Here is a 17,747-nt window from a genome sequence, read left to right on the forward strand (position 1 = left end):
CACACAATACATGAATAAAGCATTACATCAACCAGATACAATTAAGGTCCGACTATGGAACCAAAATGAAAGAAGACTACCCCAAGTGCTACACAGATCCTCGATCGACCCCAACTGGGCTCCACTACTAATCAACTAGAAAGAAACAACACAAAGGACAAGATCTTCATCGAGCTCCTCCTTGAGCTTGGTTGCGTCACCTGCTCGGTAACATCGGCACCTGCAAACTGGTTTTGGAAGTATCTGTGAGTCACGGGGACTCAGCAATCTCGCACCCTCGCGATCAAGACTATTTAAGCTTATAGGAAGGGTATAAAAGTATGAGGTGGAGCTGCAGCAAGCGACTAGCATATTTGGTGGCTAACATACACAAATGAGAGCGATAAGATAAGGCAAAAGCACGGCCGAACAACTATGATCAAGAAGTGATCCTAGAACAACCTACGTCAAGCATTACTCCAACACCGTGTTCACTTCCCGGACTCCGCCGAGAAGAGACCATCACGGTTACACATGCGGTTGATGTATTTTAATTAAGATCAACTTCAGGTTTTCTACAACCGGACATTAACAAATTCCCACCTCCCCATAACCGCAGGCACAACTTTCAAAAGTTCAAACCCTGCAGGGGTGTCCCAACTTAGCCCATCACAAGCTCTCACGGTCAACGAAGGATATTCCTTCTCCCAAGACAATCCGATCAGACTCGGCATCCCGGTTACAAGACATCCTCGACAATGGTAAAACAAGTCCAGCAAAGCCACCCGAATGTGCCGACAAATCCCGATAGGAGCTGCACATATCTCGTTCTCAGGGCACACCGGATTGTCCAAACTTCCGGTAGGCCAGCCCAGAGTTGCCCCTGGTGGCCACCGGTGGCTGACAGGTTGGACCAACACTCAGAGGAGCACTGACCCGGGGGGGTTAAAATAATGATGACCCTTGGGCAGGCCTACCCAAGGAAAGAAAAGGCTAGGTGGCAAATGGTAAAACCAATGTTGGGCCTTGCTAGAGGAGTTTTATTCAAGGCGAACTGTCAAGGGGTTCCCATTATAACCCAACCGTGTAAGGAACGCAAAATCCAGGAACATAACACTGATATGACGGAAACTAGGGCGGCAAGAGTGGAACAAAACACCAGGCATAATGCCGAGCCTTCCACCCTTTACCAAGTATATAGATGCATTAATTAAATAAGATATATTGTGATATCCCAACAAAATTCCATGTTCCAAACATGGAACAAACTCAAATCTTCACCTGCAACTAACAACGCTATAAAAGGGGCCGAGCAAAGCGGTAACATAGCCAAACAACGGTTGCTAGGACAAGGTGGGTTAGAGGCTTGGCTTAACAATATGGGAGGCATGATAAGAAAGTGGTAGGTATCGCAGCATAGGCATAGAAAAAGAGCGAGCAACTAGCAAGCAAAGATAGAAGTAATTTCGAGGGTATGGTCATCTTGCCTGAGATCCCGCAAGGAAGAAGAACGAGTCCATGAAGAAGACAAACGGATGTAGTCGAATGGGTACTCACAAACGCGACATTATCGGAACCAACCCGAAGAAGCAACACCCGAAAGAAGCACACAACATAGTAAAACAACCAACACATGAACATGGTATGATATGCGGGATGCGGTTTGCGGTGCATATGCATGATTTGGAAAGGAATGATTGAACCTGGCCTCAACTTGGAAAACCAGGAGTGCCACTGGAAAGGTGAGTTGATTTCGGTTGAAATCGATGTAAAGATCACCAGAATTGGATGCACAGTTTGGAAATGGCAAGCAAAACAAATATGGCACCGGTCTGCGATAATCAGCAAGAGACCATCTAAATGCATCAAGAACAACATGCTACAGCACTCAAACATATAAAAAAATACATGGCAGGGATCCACTCATGATGCTTGACAAAATATGAACACTATGCTACAGCTAAATCACTCAATAGCAAGCTCAAACAGGCATGGCAAAAGTGCAAAAGATAACAGGTTACAGACTTAGTGAAATTAACACAAGTCTGGAATTTATCATCAGGAAGCAATCTTTAGAGCATGAAAACTACATGCTACAGGCACATATCATGGCAAAGAAAGGCATGGCATGAAGCTACTCTAAGCACATAACAAAAGTCCCTTAGTGACCATGAGCCAAAAGGGATCAGAAAATACAATTGCAAGCATGTGAACATAGCAAAAACATAAACAGATTCAGACTTGGTGAAAAACTAGAGCATGCAAAACAGTTAACAAATAGGCATGTTTAGGAGCTCGATGCACTCACTACAAAGCACGGCATGACAATCTAATCATACACCCATCAAGAAGACATGGCATAGAAGCTAGACATGGCAAGAACAACATCATAGCATGCACGGATCAACAACAACAAGCTTGGCAAAATCGCTAAACATGTTAACAATCTGCTAGGAACATTTTATAGCAAAAGTAGAGCTCGATTGACTCAAGCTAGGGTGCTCCATAATTGCAATCAAATACATGGATGGATAGAGCACCACAATTTCAACAAAACATCCTTACTAATCATCCTCAAAAGAGGCACGGATCACTAGGAAACAAAATGAACATATGGCATAAAAACAATAGGAGGACAAGGACTTGGTGAAATTCTAAGTCCCTGAAATCAGCATCATTGAGTAAGCTACTTTGCATGCTTGTGCTAGTCACCACAAAGATCACAAAAATACATGGCAAGCACCTCTGTAAAGATGGCATGGCATTCTACAAAACACATGTAGAACCCAGGATCATAGCATGCACACATTAATCATGGCAAAAATGACAAAAGGCCATTTGCTGAAACAGATCTGAGATAATCATCACATAGCCCTCTTCCAACAGCATTTATGCAACCAAGATGAGCTCAAATGAAAATGATGCAATGAGATGAAATGATGTACTCGTTGAGACGAACATTTTGATATGCTACACGCACAAATCGGAGCCACGGTGATGAAGTTATGATGCGATGAAAATGCCCAAAATTACTGGAGACTTAGCAGATTTCACCTCGCGGGAAACGGGACGGGGAGGACCCGGGACAGAGGGATCCGGGGCTCGGGGCGGCATTTGGTTCCCGGGTTTGGTGGATCTCATTCACCTTCCCCGTATCCGGCGAGGGAGGAGGACTCCGGCGAGAAGGGCATGTTTCCGGCGATGGCCGGCGACGAGGGCGCGGGCGGCGGGCCTCCGGCAAGGGTTGACGGCGGCGGCGCGCTCCGGGAGGCGGCGCGAGGCGACGGGCGGAGAGGTGGCGCCAGATGCGGGCGGCGGCGCGAAGGGCATGGTGGCGACCGGCGGCGGGCGTGGGGAGCCGTGCTGGCGAGGTGGCGCATGGAGACGTGCGGCACTAGCGAGCGTCGCGGCAGCGGTCGGCGGCGGGGATCGGCGACAGGCGCGCGGAGGAGCGAGCGCTCGGGCGGCGGCGGTTCGGGCCCAGGCGGGTCGGCGCTGGCGCCGCGGGCCCGCGCGGTGGAGAGAGGTGGCGGAGACAAGTGGCGGCGCCTGAGTGGAGGAGAGGGGCGGCAGAGCTGACGTGGCGCCTTTTGATTGAACGGAGTGAGGTGGCGGCGGGGTGGATGCGTCCGCCGGCGGGCGGACATGTCCGGTAGCGCGGAGAGAGGTGAGATCTAGGGTTTCGTCCACGAATTTGGAAGGGTTCCATATATATATAGGTAGAGGGAGCTAGGAGAGTCCAAATGAGGTGCGGTTTTCGGCCACACGATCGTGATCGAACGACCGAGATGATGGAGGGGGTTTAGGTGGGTTTTGGGCCACTTTGGAAGGGTATTGGGCTGAAACACACACGAGGCCTTTTTGGTCCCTCGGTTAACCGTTGGAGTATCAAACGAAGTCCAAATGGCACGAAACTTGACAGGCGGTCTACCGGTAGTAAACCAAGGCCACATGACAAGTCTCGGTCCAATCCGAAAACGTTTAATACCCGCACACGAAAAGAGGTAGAAAGGGACACCGGATGACATAGGAACGCCGGATTGTAAAATGGACAAAGGGGAAAATGCTCGGATGCATGAGACGAACATGTATGCAAATGAAATGCACATGATGACATGATATGAAATGCATGACACACAAGCAATGATAAGGCAACAACAGCCAATAATTGGAGGGCACCTGGCACATCGGTCTCGGGGCGTTACAGGAGATTAGTTGGGCGTTGCCGCTTTAAGTAGCGCATTCCGGTGAGGCCAAGTGTCCGGGTGCGTCATTAAGTCGCCGGAGTTGGATCCTCGGGCACCGAGCCTCTTAACGACAACATACAAACGGACGGCATGAATGCGGAAAGCTGGCGCCGGCTGGGAACGCACCGCGCGACGGCACGAGGGACGAGGGTTTTGGTGTGCCAGGGTAGTCAGTTGCGGTCGTGGCAACGTTGGATATGCCCTTTTCTCACATGCGATCCCCGCATGTCATTGAAAAAGCAAGATGACCCGGCATGGTCTCAGGTCCAGAGGATGCAGTTGGCCGCGCTACACCACTCTGTGGACGCGTCACGGCGCCCCACGCATCCTCGACGAGCCGGGTGTTGGGGTGTGTTTGGATTGTGGCCAAAGTGCACCTTACCAAAATTTTGGTCATGACCCAAAGATTAGTCTTTGTTTGGATGGTTGCCATTTTTTGGCATGCCAATGAACTCTAGCCAACTCTAGTTCATTTTTCTTGCCAATGTCGGCCAAATCATGGGCAACCAATACCTCAACCAAAATTTTGGTCATGACCCAAAGATTGGTCTTTGTTTGGATGGTTGCCATTTCTTTGGCATGCCAATGAACTCTAGCCAACTCTAGTTCATTTTTCTTTCCAATGTCGGCCAAATCATGGGAAACCAATACCTCAACCGAAATTTTGGCTACCCAATGCTTTGATGGGGCAACCTTGGGCACAAACCAAACATACCGTTGGTCGTGCCACAGCACTAACGCCACCCTCGGCACACTGGAACCGACCATGTCTAGCTACGATATGAGTGTGTCGCTCACCGCGGTCGCCGTTTCCAGAGGCGATGCTGGATATGCGCCCCGTTGTTGGCCCCAACGACCCACATGAACGGTTGTCGGTGGCGAGGAGGTCATGGGCCAGCTCCTCCATTGGACTAGTCTGCGCTACGTCATCCCGACCGGTGTGCCCCACATGTCGGTTTCCTTGTTTTCCCGGCCATATTCGAGCGTCAGTGCTCCGCGTTGCGCATTAGGCCTTTCACTATGTAGGCCAAGCAAGACAACTTATTGTTTATTTGAGCCGTTCAACTATAATCATGTGGCGTTTGCTTATTTCTCATTCTTCTCCAACCCTCTTCTCCATCGATCATGTCGCCCTCCAGTCGAGTCCATCCTCCCGCATGCCTCATTTGAACATTCCGCCGAGTATCATTCGCATGTACCCACCCTAGTCCTCTTTCAATAGATCTCCGGACCCCGAGATGAAATCAAGAGGGAACGAGTGGGGGCACGTGATACCTAAGGTGGATTAAAAATTTTGAACCGGTGATCATAGCATCCGCAAATCATATATAAAGGGTATTCAGTGTTTGTTTCGTTTTTGAACGTACAATATACTCCCTCCTATCCTTTCTAGTTTACATATAAGTTTTATGTGTAGTCAAAGTATCTCTACTTTGATCAAAAAGTATCAACATTCAACAACGCCCAATCAATACTGTTAGATTCATATGTACTCCTAGATTTGTACTCGAGATGGTTTCCAATTTGACTATTGACAAGATTAATAGTACATGAGATGTATAATGTGAAAATTATATCATTGGAAACTCCTTTCACATACGAATTTGACCATATGCTTTGTGTAAGTTGCATGTCATATATTATTACTCTAACATTGGTCAAAGTTAGCCTCGAAAAACGCATTAGACCCTGTATGCTTTGTGTAAGTTGCATGTCATATATTATTACTCTAACATTTGTCTAAGTTGCATGTCATATATTATTACTCTAGCATTTGGTCAAAGTAGTATAGTGGAAGTGGATCCTTTGACGTAGGTATCCCTGCCTTACCCTCCCTTTCGGTCACTTACTGGCGGACCCCATGCTTGCTAGGCCCCGCATGTCAGTTACTCAATGGGTTCAGCCACGTCAGGGGATCCTCATCCATAGTATACTCCCTCTGTTTTTATTTACTCCGCATAAAACGGAGGGAGTGGTGGTATAATAAATGACGCGGGCGGGGGAGGGGGAGGGATGTCGGTTTGCTCTCAACTGCGGTCCCACAAGCGAGTGAAAACGCAAGACGAAGCGCGTTCCATTTGGTGAGCGACGTGGAGGGTCCAGCGTGCCAGACTGCAACGCGAACAAGACAAGCGATGTACAGTCAAAACCGATTGACCGGTCATCATCGGAACCACTATTCACACCAGAACCTTCGTCTACGCCAGCCACTGCCCTAAAACCACACCAAATCTCCAGCCCATTCCCCCACCTTTAGATCCCCTAGCCCGCATCAAGCGTCCCCTAGTTCGCTGGAAAGCCATGGTGCGCTGCAAGATCACTTACTAGAAGATGCTGACGCCGGAGCGCCGCGCAGAAATCACGGCGGCGGTCGGCGCCACAGACCTCCGTTCCCAAGCTCGCTTTGCGGCGGGTCAATCGCCGAGTTCTCTGGAGCCAAGCTACGAGGAGGAGGAAGCCGATCCAATGTTCATGGCGGAGGTCGCGGCATAGAAGGCCCCCGATGGGTATGAGACGATGGACGTCGACTTCGTGCCGGCGTCCGAGTCCCCCATGGTGCAGGTGGACCAGCGGTTCAACATGGCGACACTAAAGGAGGACCAGGAGGCAGAGGCTTAACTCGATGCGGAGCGCGCGCATGCCGCTGCCATCGAGGCTCTCCTGTAGGCGGAACCGGATGTCGTGGATGTGAACCGGGTGGTAGAGGCTCAACTTGAGGCATAGCGCACGGATGCCGCTGCCATCGGGGCCCTCCTGCAGGCGGAATCGGACGTCCTGGACTTGAACCGGGCGGCAGAGGCTCGACTCGACGCAGAGCGCACGGATGCCGCTCTCATTGACGCCCTCCTGCAGGCAGAACCGGACGTCCTAGACTTGAACCGGGCGGCGGAGGCTCGACTCGACGCAGAGCGCGCGGATGCCGCTGCCATCGAGGCCCTCCTGCAGGCGGAACCAGACGTCCTCGACTTGAACCGGGCTGTGCTCTTGTCCGTGCAGAGTGCCCGCACGCTCTGCTTGAACGAGTAGCTGGAGGACGAGGACAACCACGGTGCGGAGACACACGTCGGCAACGACAGCTGGTTCGCGCCGGCAACCAAAGACGACGAGGTCGTCTCTTTCCGCGAGCAGTGATAGTTTTTATTTATGTTGTTGTTTTTATGGATCTTTTGCTATGTAATAACATATATTTGTTATGCAAGTCACCTGACTTGGGTCAGTCTACCATTTCAGGTGGTTGGATGAATATCCTACGCCTCCTAACCCTTCTTTCCTTCTTCCTCACCTCTTCTTCTTCCCCAACAGACCACCGCACGGGCCGTACGGATACTCCCCAACATGTGGTTGGATAAACATACTCTATGAACTAAAATTATGTGTCAGCGATAGGACGGCTGAGTTTGGTTTGTTCACATGCGACAGCACGTGTCAGTGAGGGTGCGTTCCCTTGGCTGGGTTTGCGGCGTGCAGGAGCGACTGTGTGAGTGTGCGTTGCGACCACGGCGTGCAGGAGCGACTGTGTGAGGGTGCGGTTCGACCGCGACAGCCGTGCGCAAGTGTACCTCCTTCTCATTTTGAAAACTTTAGGCAAGCTTGGCAAAAATGTGTGGCGAAGTTTGGTAATGCAAGGCCTAGACCCAAAAAGGATAAGTACGTACGTACTAGGAGTACTAGTGTTAAAAAAGAAAGGCGGGGTTTTCCTTCTCGGGATTTAACCGATACAAATCATCGTTTCACGTGTCAATTAATGCGTATTTTTTTCTCCAAAGACCAAAGAGCTAACCATCTCACTCCTCATCGCTTGATTAATGCAGCGCCATGCAAACCAACCTTCTCACTTCCACATGCATGCATGTCGTCTCTCTCTCCCTCTGTCCATCTCTCTGCACGCATGCGCCTCTCGCTCTCTCTCCTGTTTCTACATGCAAGCAGCTCTCTCTGCCTTGGGAAGATGCGAAGCACATGGGAAAGAGAGATGGGATTACTGCAGGCACGCATGCGGTGGAAAGGGATGGAGGGCCCGGTTGGAAAGAGTAGCGAAAAAATGCCAATGCGCAGAGCATTGCGGGGAAAACGAAATTTTCTTAGACGCAGACAAAGAAGGACCGGAGGGAGTACTACTAGGAGTACTAGTGCGCTGAGATGGTTTCTCGAAGAAGACGATGGAGAAGTGGAGTCAGCGAAGAGTTAAATGATGGTTTCTTCGTCCGTGCTTTTGTGATTTGACGCCTCACTGCTTTGTGATTTGTGATAGAAGGGACAAGGGAGTAGACTTTGTGCTCTATAATGTACTACATGCGTCCAAGCATGGGAGAAAGAGGAGAGACGTTGCATTTTTCTATTCCTTCAATCAATCAATCGGGGAGCTTAGGTTCCATCTTTTTGGCTTTGGCAACACCGTCCACAATGGTTCCCACGATGGCAAAAGCTATTTTCACATTTGGCTACACATTATGGATGACCTTAACCGTACCACTTGGGTTTGCTCCTGTGTCCTATCTATACAAATCTCAATTATATTGATCTAAAAATTTATAGAATCAAGATTAGTAAAAAGGAGGTGATTTTGCCGCGCGGATGGCGGGGGAGGTTTCTTATTTGAGCAATGCTACATCCACGTAATGGTTTACGTAAAGTTACGAACTGATGTGATGTGGGACTATTTGATTGGATTAAAGGAGAGGATTAGGCCCACCCCACCTGAAAATCAGGGGGGCATATATAGATTAGATGGAAAGTATACGTAGCAGCTACATAGCCCTTTGTAAGTCTAGGATTAGGCATCTTATTTTTGGTGGACCTTGTCCTGGCGGTTTGCTAACATGCGGTCCCACGTGTCAGTACTTTACTAAGCCGATCCGCGTCTCACATGAGGCAGAACAACGGTAGAAGCAACACGTGGTTAAGTTGAAGATGATGAGGGAGAAGCGGATTCAGCAACGAGTGAAATGATGGTTGCTTCGTCCCTCCAACTTAACTGCAGGAAAGGTGCACCTTTGTGATTTGACGCCTCATTGCTCATTACTACACCGGCGCCATGACTGGGGTGCTTCACCCCGGCTGCTCTGCACTGTATTCCGGTATGGCACGTGGACCCGGTAGCTTGATGTCCCACATGTCGGCGAAAGGGACTAGAAGATTTATGAAAGCGAGCGCTCCACTCTTACGACGGAGGAGTAGATGACACGACGGCCCAGTGAACTGTCACTTGTACTGTATAGTACTATAGTTTTGCTGTTTCGCACGATCCATCGATACAAACCCAATTAAACGGGAAAGGGCGGGATTTTCCCCGCGCGGTAGATGATACTGGCCATACATTTCAAAGGCAATTTTAATGTATGCAAACTGAATAATTATAAGTAACAATATGATATCTAGTAAAACTAAAAACACATATGATTTATTGTGTTAGAGTGTAGTAGTAGTGTTGTATTGCATACTATAGTTGTTAGATGTAACATGCGAGAACGTGTAGAGATGTAGTTTTGGAGGGCCTACAGAGAGAAAAGCATAATACGGTCACCGAACTTCAGAATAAGCTGATTATGGTCACTATATACGTTTTGCGGTGATTATACGGTCACTTGCTCACAGTTCAGCATCGGATTGCACTCTGTTAACCGGCCAAATAGTCTGCGTGGCACCATGTTGACTAGTTAAATTGACCACGTTCCTTGTAGGTCCCACCTGTCAGTTCACATAGGCAAAAGGTCAGATAAACACAAATTTACGCAGGCGCGACAAGGCTCCAACCCGTGCTCGGGAATCACCTGGTTGTGTATGTGTCTGTCAGGGCCTGATGTGTGCGCATGCATGTGTAGGTTGAGCACTTGAGTGTGAGAGTGTGTGTTGGTCGTGTGGTGTATTGGTGTGTGCATGCATGCGTGCGTGTGAGTGTTGCGTGCGTGCGTGCGTGGCTGTGTGTGTACGTGTGAGTGTTGCGTGCGTGCGTGGGTGCATGTGTTTGTGTGAGTGTTGCGTGGATGCAGTTCGTGTGCATGTGTGCGTGTGTGTATAATCACCACATCAGCTCCTATGTGTTAAAACAGACGGCTCAGCATACCAATACAAGGCCACCTTGTTCGCTGTGCCTGCGGTCATGACTTCGAACCACCGTCCAAATATATTTTTGTCGTTTGTTTTCATTCTTACTAGCAAGATTCCCATGCGTTGCACGTAACATCAAGATGCATTTGTATGACTTGTTTATCTTGTGAGAGAAAAGGATGAACGAGGGAAGGCCTTATTTGCAAATGTGGAGAGGTGTGTGGGTACCTTTTTGCAAAATTGCCGTAGTTTCTTTCCTATATGTCAGATATAAATCGGACGACCTATATTGCAGGATGGCAGGCACACCATCATCACCAACTCTGTTTTTTATAAGAGTGTATTTTATGTATTTTATAAGAGTGTAAATGTAGAGTAGATACAAGTCGACATGTGGGCACGATGGTAGTGAGATAATGCGATGCAAAACTAGAGGTGCCACGTGGAGCGTTTAACTGGTCAACTAGTCATGTCATGAGCAAATACAGAGTTGTACGGTGAGCTCGTGACTGTATAATAACCACTAAACGTAAATGGTGACCGTAATGAGTGGATTCTGAAGTCCAGTGTACGTATCGTGCTTTCACTTCAAATACAATGATCGTCATTGCATATATCGCGAGAGAAAGATGAAACATGTGGCTTACTTTTAGGGGACCTGGAGATAGTTTTGTGTGCATACGTGAAAGGGGCGTACAGGGGGGGTATGCGATGGAGAGAGAGATGCTCTTCGTTTCTCTTTATTATGACTAACATTGTATATAGTATAAAAATATACAAATTCACAGTGCGGAATAAATATCATTGTGGGCACCATGCAATGCAAATTAGCGTTCGTACTCCTCCATATAACTTTGTAATGTTGTATATATGTAGAAACTCTAAAATAATTTTTTGCCCACACTTTATTCAAAAGGAATGTTGTATGCGAAATAAACATGAAGAGAAGGCTTTTTAGATCAATGGGGTACGTGATGTAATATGTGTGAATGTGTAGTTGACGCATTTGGCGGGGCCTAGAGAGGTATGTGTGTGTATTACGTATTCGAGAGAGGCATGGATAGAGGGGACGATGGTGGGCATGGGAGAGATAGCACGAGAAATGAGAGTGGTCTAGAGAGAGAGACGAATATGATGTCACGACAAGAGATTCCATTCCCTTGAGTGTGTATATGCAAGGGGGGAGGGAATAGAGGCACCAGGAGAAATTTTATGTGTGTGTGGTGTTTGTGTTGGTATGTGTGGGTGTGAGAAGATAATGAGACATGGGGGCAGAGGGTGTGTCACCGCGTGAGGTCCGGTGGGTCGCGGTGAGGCCCTTCGTTCGATTCCGTCCTGCGCCACATTGGTCAGCCCGTGACGCATTTAGGAAGACCCATGGATGACTAGTCGTACAAGACAAAGAGAGCAGAATTGTGAAGGACTCTGTGTCCAGTGACAAAGCCGGCTAGGATTTGTAACCCTAGGTTCTCGGACTAAGGTAACCCCTTTATCTATGATATTACTATTCATCCAACCTAACTTTAAGGGGCATCCTACAGAATGCTCTGCTAGAATCACACTCGTCGATTAGGGAGAGAGGTGTGAGACAATGCGTGAGAGACAGGCGTAAAGATAATGTCCGTACATGAGACACGTAGGCAGGTCCATGTATATAGAAAGGGTCGATTAGGATTGTGCGTGTGTATGTTTGCGAGAGGAAGAGTGCTTGTGATAAAGGTTAGTGGAAACAGTTGTAAATGGTTATGAGAGGGAGGGAGGGTTATATCTAGAGCATGTGTGCGAGAAAGACACCTCGGGAGAGAGTGTGTGAGCATGTGTGAGAGACCACCGACGGAGAGTGAAACTACACTTAAAAGACTGCTCTACACATTGATTAAAGATATAAATTGTATCCAAATATTAGGATGGGATCATGATATTTGCAATTCGCGTAAGGAGCGGTCATTGATCCATCAGACATCTAGACTCTATCGAATTTGAGCATGTCTATGTTTTTATTCGACACAATTGCTCCACATAGTTAGTACTTTGAACTCCAGACAATGCATCGCTTTAGCAATCGAATATAAACGTGAGTATAGTTCATGTTGTGTGTAAAGCACATTATACATACGAAAGTTACACAATGACATTATAAATAGCTACTTATGAACTAGCATACATTTGAATTCAACTTAAGGTGGTTTAAAAAAATCAAATTGAACATGAAGTCCATTCAATTATTTGAATTTGATATCATGGCATTTGTAAACCATACCTAAATTATGGGGGCACCAATCTTTGCTCTAATTTTTTACATAATAGCATATGTAGTCGTGTACAAAATAGATTCAAATTTAGCTCCTCCATTCCAAAATAATAGTAGTTATAGGATTTTCAAGTGTCAGAATTTCAAAAAGAAGCAGATAATTTAATGAGGTTTTCAAACATATAAGGTCAAATATAACGTTGTCTATTTAGGTCAATCCTCATAGTTCAAGAGTACTCTAAACGTAAATGCTTGTGTTTCAAAATTTCGAACAAAGCGCCAAAAGAGCCTCTACTCGCCCGAAACCGCGTGAGACCAATGTTTGGTAGTACAAGGAAATTACTTTTCTAATGACTCCGACCCGTGAAACCTAATGGCCCGACGTCCAAAGGTCTAAACCGGGGTAGGTTTGTAGCTTCATATAGACGCCACGCAACCGCATCCGAAAAACATTCATACACAATGGTCGCCTAAGCACACATGCGCGTGGCCGAAATCGCTCCCGCCCACTATTTGGGACACCTGGGATTACCATCCTACCCCCGACCCGCAGTAGGTCCGAAATTTAAGAGGGGGGCAACGTTTGTACTTTCCCCAAATTTCAAACAAGCGTGTCCCATCTTCTATTCAAAAAAGCCAAAAACAAGCGCGTCCCAGACCGAAACATGGTTCCCCCCACCCGTCCTATTCCCCATTCGTACTCAGTGGGCACCAAAACTACCTCTCCACCAGCCGCGAAACCCTGACATCCTCTGTCCGCTACCCCATCCCACCCATCAACCGCCACCCTCCTCCATCAGGCCGAAGCCGATACCCCGAAGTCATTGTCCACCGCAACCTCAACCGCAATGCCCTCCACGGCTAGTAGTTGAAGCCGAGGCCGAGCCGTCCATACCCGAGCCAGTTCAACCACGCTGTCCTGCACCTCACCGCTGCTGCTCCAACTTCGCCGCCCTCCATCGCACCGGAGATGTTCCTGCTACGCCGTCCTTCGCCGCCTCGGATCTGCTTCCCCTCCGCCGACATACGGCCACGGCAACACAGTCAACAATTTGGCCATGGGTTCATCCAAGCCTGCACCCTCCAGAACATCGGTTTCCCCGGTAAAAAGAAGAAGATCGGCGCGACATGTGGAGGTGACCACACCGACAACTAAAAAAGGTACTCCTCTTCCCTTATTCGTGCAAATCTTACGTCTCTGCTTGCACTGTATTCATCCCACAGAAGACACTAGTTGACCGCTTCTTGATACTAGATGTTCCTAGTAACTCGCGATGCACAAGGTTTCTCCTCATATACTATTTCACCTTAGCTAGAGGTCCGTCGCCCCCCTGAATTTCAATTTCTGGCCAGTTGATTCCAAATTAACGGAAGCATTCCCCGGCGTAACAGGCGCTAGTACGCCTATTACGCCGAGGAAGCAGCGCCTTGGTGTTTATCTTAGGGGCGTGTGCGGCCTAGAGCTACTGGCGCCCGATCTGGAGGTCGGCCGGGATTAAAGGGATGGCCTGGGGGCACTTCCAAGCACGGTGGTGGTGTGAGGTCGATGGGAGGGCGGGGCGGCGGAGGCAGGGTTCTAGGCCGGTGGTCGTTGGCGGTTCGAGAAAGATCGTTAACAGTGACTGGCGGGAGGTAGATGAAGGCCATCTGCCCGTTCCTTATAGATCGGACGGTTCATTAAAAAAATCGACTAACCTATTTATTTTCAGTCGACTGTTATCTTAGATATGACCACATGTTGTGGTGTGCTGGAGGAGTACCTGCATTTCCTGTGCTCATTATATTACAAAATCATACGGAGTAGAATCTAATTTTGTTTGCCATGCAATGTTGTAGAGCTATCATATGTCTCCTGGCATTTATTTTTCAGCCACCTGCTATCTGCTACTTTTACAGTGCACTAGTTCTGCACACACTTCACCCTTACTCTCACTATTGTGTTTTTATGCAAGGGTATTTCAGACTCTACTGCCATGAGAGAAGCCAAAAATAAAAGAGAGAAGTCGCTCTAGCTTCGTATGCGGGTAGGCAAGACACGTTACAACACTATAAAGGGTGCAGTGTCAGCAGATGGAGACGGTAAATGTAGCTCTAGAGTTGATGACCTCGCTCGCAATGAACCACCATCCCAGGTGCTTGCTTTAACTTCGCGGTGTCATATGTGGTTGCATGTTCCATATGGTGTCTAGCTTGTATTCGAAAGGCCGAAGTCGGTAAGATAAGGAAAGATATTTTTTTACATGAACCACCATCCCGTGAGCACCAGAAGACAAATAGCTAGTCAGGGCACTGGCCGAGCCAGTGACAAGCCCAGCAAAGATAGGCATCACCTGGAAGCCAACTAAAAAGCTGTGATGGTGGCGAAGCAGCCCACCTCCCACCAGGCTCTCAGGTCCTAGATGATCATGCTCACCACTCCAGTCGGATGTCTAGCTTGTATTGCTTCCAATTTAGTTAAATTGCATCTGCTTAGCTTACACATTATACCTTTGAATATGACATGCCTTTCTGTTTTTGTGTATTAACCATGTTCTTACATCAAACTAATGTTCTTGTGTATCCCTCATCAATCACTTATGACGAGGCAGGCAGGCAAGGGGACTACTCCTCATTTAAAGAATGCAGCGTCAGCCTCCCGACATGATTCTCAAGAAACAGAAATGCTAGATGAAGATAGTGAACGTAGCTCTGTAGTTGATTACAACATTTCCCCTACACTAGCATCGCAGGTGCTTGCTCTAACTTGGCAGCGTGATATGTGGTCGCATGTTGCATATGGTGTCTAGATTGTAATTCTTCCAATCTGGTTAAACTGCATGTGCTAGTCTGCTTAGCTTATACATTATACTTGTTAATGTGACATGCCTTCCTGTATTTAGTACATAGTACATCTGTCTATTAAGCATGTCCTTACATAAAACTATTGTTTTTTTGTATCCCGCATCAATCAACATGACGAGACACCTTTAGTATATGCAGTGCGATATTAGTTGCATCTTTCATATGATTTATAGCATGCGCTGCTTCTAATTTGTTGAAATTCCATTTATGATGGGACGCTTTTAACTTGGCAGAGTCATATTGGTTGCATCTTTCATGTGATGTCTAGCTAGCATTGCTTCTTATTTGTTGGAATGGTTTCTGCTTAGTTTACACAAACAGTTGTGAACATGCCATGTCGTCCTGTTTTTCGTACATATTCCATCCTGGTATCATGTGTTTGCCTTACATCAAAGTAGTGATTGTCAGTATCATGCATGAATGAGTTCTGAAGAGAGAATTTTATTGTCGGTTTTACTTGACAATTCAAAACCAATAAAGCGGGAGGAAGTTAGGAACACAATGGATAAAGGTGCTCCTTTCAAATGGAGGGCCTCTACAGTTTCTACTCCTCCACACCCCCAAGATGATTTCCAAGACAACACATGCATAGACACTCAACAAAGATGTGTTTATGATGAGCACGTCTCCCCTAGTGCAGCATCATCAGTGCTCCATCTAACTTGGCACTGTTATATGTGGTTGCATGTTATGTGTGATGTCTAGCTTGTATTGCTTCTAATTTTGTTGAATTCCATCTGCTTACTTTACACATTATACTTGAATAAGACATGTGTTCCTCTTTCTAGAACATACAATATTTTTCTATCACACCATGTTCTTACATCAAATTACTATTGTTGTGTAACCTGCAACAATCACTTATCATAAGACATGTTTGTTGACTTCGGAGTGTGATATAGGTTACATCTCACATTCTTTTCTAGCTTGTACTACTAATTTGTTGAAATGGCACTTATGACGAGATAGTTTTAACTTGGTAGAGTGATATTCGTTGCATCTTTCATATGTTGTCTAGCTTTCATTGCTTCTAATTTGTTGAAATGCCTTCTCCTTAGTTTACACATCATAAGCTGTGAATATGCAATGTTGTGAATATGCAATGGCACTAATGACGAGAGACCTCTAACATGGTAGTGTGATGTTGTTTGCATCTTGCATATGATTTATTTCTTGTACTGCTTCACATTTGTTTAAACGCCATTTATGATGAGACACTGTTAACTTGGCAGAGCGATATTTGTAGCATCTTTCATATTGTTTATACCTTCCATTGCATTGCTTCTAATTTGGTGAAATGTCTTCTTCTTAGTTTACACATCATAGTTCTGGTTATCTCTTCCGTCCTGTTTTTCATACATATTACATCCTCCTATCATGTGGTCGTCTAACATCAAAGTTTAGTTCGTCTGCATCATGCATCAATTTGTTCTGAAGAACTAAATTTTTATTCGTTTTTCTTGTCGGCTTGACTTAACATGGCACAGAGAAAGAGGAAGAAACACAGAATGGAAGGGAATGAGAAGTAGATGAATCCTGCAGATTCTGCTGGTACTGATGGTGCAATAGAAGGTCAAAGTCCAGCGGAAAATTCTACAAACACATCATACCATGCTACACAAGTTGCAAAAAAAAGCCAAACAGAAACAAATAGCTGCCAACAATTAGGAAGAGACAGCCCTAGTTCTTGCAACACCTACCACAGTACTACCAGCTGCACGACTTACTCGTGCGTCAACTGAGCTAGCGGCACGTTCCCAAGCTCCCTTGCCACCTGACACTACTTCCCAAGCACTCTTGACACAAGACGAGTTGGCAATATCAGATGAACCTTGTGAGCTTCAACAGCAAGAAGGTAGTTGCTGGAGTCAAGTTACAGTTGCATGCTTCTTTATATGTAGTCTTACAGTTTGATGTACACTAACACTTCCTATGTTTGTTGTTGGACTAGCACCTAGGCGCAAGAGGAAACAAACATCAGGGATAATGCTCGATAGGTTAAGTAAATCTAGAGGAGGAAGAATGGAGATCCGTTTTGAGGTAGGTTTAAAAAGGCCACGTGATGCTACAGAGTCAGCCAAGTTAGTTTCAGAGGCAGCGGTTGCCCTTAGGTGTCATGTACGTATCCTCCCAACATGGATTCAGTACATGAATGACAAAGATGAAACCCATTTCAACACCTTCCTCGACCATTTATCTGTAAGTATGGTTATGTATGGAAACTAGTAATATCGTCTTGCTCTGTCCCATACTTTCTAGGTTGTTGATAATGAGACTCCCATAATTTTCAACAGATGAGGTTCAAGTTGGATAGCCAAGATGATGCAACCAGACAAGCTTGCACCCATGTTTTCAAGTCTGCTCTATGACAGTATCGGTAT

This window comes from Triticum urartu, chromosome 1 (assembly GCF_003073215.2).
Source record: "Triticum urartu cultivar G1812 chromosome 1, Tu2.1, whole genome shotgun sequence".
Classification (NCBI taxonomy): Eukaryota; Viridiplantae; Streptophyta; class Magnoliopsida; order Poales; family Poaceae; genus Triticum; species Triticum urartu.